Raw genomic sequence first — 6,000 nt, forward strand, 5'->3', positions numbered from 1 at the left:
ATAAATAGTCTGTATCAGACCATTTATTTTAGGTGTATCATTTAGACCTGTACCTTACTTCCTCTATTGACATGATGTTAAACCAGGGTCTATCAGCCCCAGTAGGAGATTTGAATCACTTATTACTGCCCTGAGATTAGAACATAGGAAATTGTGACAACTGTCAGACAATCACCCTGTCATAGAGAGTCTCCTCCTGTTATCATGAAGGGAGTTGTGGGTTAGAGGCATTTCATCCTGTGGAAAATGTCTGAGAAGTGCTCACGTCCTTCCATCCCTGCTATGGGGAAGCTTAAATTCCTGGTTTGGACTAGGTGCTAAACTCTGAGACTCGCAAAATTAGGTGCAATAAATGCCACTCCAAGATATAAGAGATTTAAAAGCTCTCAGCCTATTCACTCCAGGGCTTCTATTTTTAATGATTAAAAGAAAAACCCAACAAACAAAAAAAAAAAAAAAACCCAAACAACAACAACAACAACAACAAAACAAAACACCACAACCAACCCCCCCAAAATTAAATTCACTTCTACAAGTTCTTCTACTTCATATGTACTCGTATTCCTGAAGAAGCCAAATCTTTTCTTTAGGCATCCTCAGGCTTGCAAGTGATTCAGCTCTCTTTACTGCTCTGATTTCGAATGCAATACAGAAGTCTTGTGTTGCAGCATGTTCAAAAGCTAGTGCTTCAATCTTTGAGATTTGAGTGGCTTGTTTATAGGAAAGTAAAAATAGTTAACTAGTTAACTAATAGTTAAGAGTTTCAAAATATTGCCCACCATTGTGGCATCCTTGTATTATGTGTCTTGGAAAGCCAAATTTATCCTAGACAAGTCCACTGAAATCAAAGGTGCATCAATGGGAATGTATTTGGCCAAATGGGCATAAAACAGAGAGAGCAAATGATATTTTGCAGTAAGAGTTTCTGGACCCACTTAACAGCAGAGCAATGTGCATCTACCTTCCCCACTCTTAAATGCAGTTAGCTATAAAACTTCTTTTCCTTAAAAAAAAGATATTTGCCATTAGCAGCTCAATTAGCAAACATACATTCACCAGATAATGAGGGATGGGGTCAGAGGCCACTAGTATCTGACCACCATAAAATTTACTGCAGTATGTAAATCTGCAGCTAAGCAGGTAAATTGAGATCACCAGGAGCTATACAACAGCATCTAGAGAGATCTTGCTAATAGCTTTAGATACTTATTTAAGTATTTGCAGTCAGATAACCTTAGTTTTTATGGTATTCCCAACTATATTAAGGGAAGTAAAGTTGGCAACTGTACCCAAACAAACACCTTTGCATCTTTGCCCCATTTCTAGACATGCCCTGTTACCATTTAAACCCTTGGTTTTCGTATGTGTTCATATGCCTTAAGAAACAATATAAATATTTTTCTTTTTTAAATGGTCTGTTCAGAGCCCATTATGGATTAAATCCCAAAACCTGAAGGTCCAAATGTGCAGTAAACAGATCATAGATATCTGTAGGAGAATTCTCCCTCCTTAGGGTCTCTTGTCTATGAAATCATTCAAATTAAGCAAAATCTTCACAAAGCAAGTCTCCATTTCTGCATGCAGTATTCCAGGTCCATCATTTACATAACCTTAATCTTTATAATGTGTTTGTCTCTAGTACATGTCTAGGTTTAGATTTGCTTTTTTGCTTCTTACTATACACTGATAAAAGGTCAGTAACAAACACAACACAATGTTGCACTGAGCAGTCACTCTTATTTCAGAATCTATTTAAATGCCCCAGAAAGTTTACATTATTTCACCTAATAAAATATTTTGGATTTGTAGAAATTAAATTTCTTGTATCACTTTAACATAGCATATTTCTTAAGTTTATCTGAGAATTTTCTTATATATCTGTTTTTCCATGACTACACCAGGACTTCTTAAACTCAGTGGTGAAGTTTTCAGCTGAGAAGCAAATATATTTCTCAGACCTGAAACCAGCCAGTCCACAACATTGTAAAACAATGGAAGCAATGGCATAAGTAAATAGTCTGAAAACAAATAAAGAAAAAACATATGCATATACTTACTGAAAAAATTCCCAAAGCATATATACAGATAAATCCTTGCAAATCTCTCTATAAAATAAAGCATCGCAGATCATAGATAATCCATGGTTATTTCATTACTGTTACTGTTTTTATATAAAAGTGTCAGGAACAGATAGCGAATGATAAACCATAGAGTTTGTGAGTCTTTATCATCTGTTTGTTTTAAGGAAGATGTAAACCAGTTGATATGTGCAAATAAACTAGTGGTTAGAACACCCACTCAGGAAGCACTAAAGGCAGATTTTAGGCTTTTGACAGTCAAAAGAGGACTTAAAATATTTCTCCCTTTTACCTGAACTGCCAGGATACAGAAAAGTTTTGAGAACCTTCATTCGTTCTGAGTAAAGGTAGACTAACAAAGGGCCTGGTGGAAGGGACTGAAGATCCCATTCCTTTGACCTCAATCCTGGAAATTAGACAAGTCACTGGAAGGAAAACAGAAATACTCCTGGGAGACTTTCTTATTGTGCAGTTCACAAGAGAAATCAATCCCCTTCAAGTATTTGCACTCCCACAGGATAGCCCTGAATGTGAAGTGGATGGAAGAATCTCTTTACACTTGATTTCAGATGCCTACGGTGAAACATACTTCTGTGCTCATCACTCCAGGCTCCTTTTCTTCTAAGTGGAAAGAAAATGTGGGGTTTATTTGAATTTAATCTGACCTACCTTAGAATACTACTTTACTACTACTTAGAATACAACTTTAGAATAAGATGAATAATGCTCTAAAAGCCTCTCTATCTCCATTTACTACAAGAAATGCCTGGGTGAGTGTCCTGGATTCAGCTGTAACAGTTATTTTTCTCCTTCTTAGTAGCTGGTGCAGTGCTGTGTTTTCGATTTTAGCCTGAGAACAGTGCTGATAACACCGTTGTTTTTAGTTATTGCCAAGTAACGCTTACCCCCATCAAGGACTTTTCAGTTTCATACTCTGCCTTGAGGAGGGGCTCTAGAAGCCTGGAGGAAGCAGAGACAGGACACCTGACCCAAAGTAGTCAAAGGGGTATTCTGTACTGGGTATTCATGCCCAGTATATAAACTGTGGGAAGTTACCCGGAAGGCCCAGATCGTTGCTTGGGTCTGGTTGGGTATCAGTTGGCTTGTGGTGAACAACTGTATTGTTCATCACTTGTGTTTATTGGGTATTTTTTCCTTTCCCCTTTTAAATTTATATTCTCTCCTTCTTTCCGTTACTACTACTACTACTACTTATTATTATTAGTGGTAGTAGTAGTAGTTTTGTATTATGCCTTATATCATGTTCATGATATAAGAACATGATATATGTTCTTATATCAAACTGTGGGATTTACATTTTTTCGATTCTCCTCCCCATCCCTCTGAGAGAGATTGGGTGGGGAAAAGCGGAGAGAATGAGTGAGTGGATGAATCGTTCTGAGTTACCAGCTGGGCTTAAACTGTGACAGTCCTTTTTGGCACCCAGTGTGGGGCCGAAGTGTTGAGATAAAAACAGATCTGACCAGAGTGCGTTTGATTGTATTTGTGGTAAGCATTTATTGTTTCAGATTAATAGTCACTTGTCACAATGTTGATTTATTTACTTTCAGAGTTGTTGTGCTTGATCTCAGAGTATCAGCATGTCATAGAATCATAGAATAGTTAGGGTTGGAAAGGACCTTAAGATCATCTAGTTCCAACCTGCCTGCCATGGGCAGGGACACCTCACACTAAACCATGCCACCCAAGGATCTGTCCAACCTGGCTTTGAACACCGCCAGGGATGGAGCATTCACAGCTTCCCTGGGCAGCCCATTCCAGTGCCTCACCACCCTCACAATAAAGAATTTCTTCCTTATATCCAATCTAAACTTTCCGTTTAAGTTTGAACCTGCTACCCCTTGTCCTGTCACTACAGTCCCTGATGAATAGTCCATCCCCAGAATCCCTATAGCCCCCCCTTCAGATACTGGAAGGCTGCTATGGGGTCTCTGCGCAGCCTTCTCTTCTTCACCTTACTTGCAGGCAGTATTTGCTGTTTCAGCGTTTATTGGCTTTGGGGCCTGGGCTAAGGTTCTCGTTTCGCTGTACTTTATGGTAATGACTTGTAATACAATAGACTCATTGATCATGAAACTGGGCTGGTATGTGTTCTCAGAGTGGTCATCACCTCTATACTATGGGAGGCATGTGATGGGAATTTTTAACAATTAGACATCTTTTCTTTCCTTCCCTTGGGGGGTCAACCTATGTAGGAGATGTTCCCTCACACCCTCTGCTCCCCCACTGGGCTATTTATAGTAGAAGTAGATTCTGGAAATGTTAAAGATTTTTAATATCCTGGAAGTGTTAAAGTTTTTGAATATCAATGCCCATGAAAGCACCCTGCTCCTTTTGCTGGGAACCAACTTGTTGCTGAATATGCTGTCTGTGTTTTGCCTATGGCATGACCACCCTGAGAACACCCAATCTGGTCCAATCTCAGAAGCTAAGCAGTGTCAGGCTTGGGTCTTGTCTAAGGTTAAAAAACTATTTAAGATACTATCAAGAGATCTTCCCCGAGGCTGGACAGTCATGAGTGGCAGGGTGTGTGGGATTGTGCTGGCAAGTATCTAGGCCAGTTGGCCCCTCCAGTGCTTTGAAATTTCATTCCTGAACAAATGTGGAATCCGGAAAAAATAACAGAACACTTAGATGAGGTGTGCAATACCAGAGAGGGACAATTTGCTGCAACGTGCTGGGGCTTGGCCTACGCTTACAGAGCCCTGTTCTGTGAGGAGCACGAAAGAGATGTCTCTGGATCTGATGGCAAAGCGACAGACAATGCAGCTACTCGAACCCCAAGCACAGCAGCTCCCTCAACTTCAAGCGACTAGCACAACAGCTACTCAAACCCTGACAGCAACAGGCAACACAGCTACTCAAACCCCAAGCACAGCAGCTGCCCTAACTCCAGGTACAAGCACAGCAGCTACTTAAACCCTGACAACAGACACTGCCGCCACTCCAACTCCAGTGAAAGACACTGCAGCCACTCCAGCCCCGGTGACAGACACTGCAGCTGAATCAAAGGATCAATCCATGCCAGTATCAGTAGCCTCTATAAGCAAGAAGAGAAACAAATGAAAGGCACAAAAACCAACTTCTGCAGTGAAGGAAGACGAAGACTCAGTGCTCAAACTAGAGGAGTGACATCTGAACCATAGGAATTACTACACGAATCAGAGGAGTAAGGAGAGGTAACTTCTAGATCCCTGACCTTGACTGAGCTGTGGAATATGCAAAAAGATTTCAGCTGTCTTCCAGATGACCACATTGTCACCCGGTTGCTCCAGTGCTGGGACAATGGGGACAACAGTCACAAACTAGAAGGTAGGGAAGCCAAGCAGCCGGGATCACTTGTTAGGGAAGGAGGAAATCGACAAAGCAATTGCAAAAGAGAAACAAGTCCTCAGCCTCTGGAGGCGACTTTTGGCAGGTGTGAAGGAAAGGTTGCCCTAAAGGATGATGTTATGTGTCATCCAAGCAATTGGACCACAATAGAGAAAGTCTTCCGGTACTTGAAGGAAACAGCCATTCTAGAGATTATCTATCATAGGCCAGATGCTAGGAATGACAAGAGGTAATGGGTTAAAACTTAAACAGGGGAAGCTTAGATTGGATATAAGGACGAAGTTCTTTCCTGTTAGGGTGGTGAGACACTCAATGGGTTGCCCAGGGAGGTTGTGAATGCTCCATCCCTGGCGGTGTTCAAAGCCAGGTTGGACAGAGCCTTGGGTGACATGGTTTAGTGTGAGGTGTCCCTGCCCATGGCAGGGGGGCTGGAACCAGATGATCTTAAGGTCCTTTCCAACCCTAACTATTCTATGATTCTATGATATACTTTAGGATTCTATGATATATTTAGGATATAGTTTAGGAAACACGTTCTAGGATAGTAGTTATTTCACCCTGTTTGAGT

This window comes from Lathamus discolor, chromosome 4 (assembly GCF_037157495.1).
Source record: "Lathamus discolor isolate bLatDis1 chromosome 4, bLatDis1.hap1, whole genome shotgun sequence".
NCBI lineage: Eukaryota > Metazoa > Chordata > Aves > Psittaciformes > Psittacidae > Lathamus > Lathamus discolor.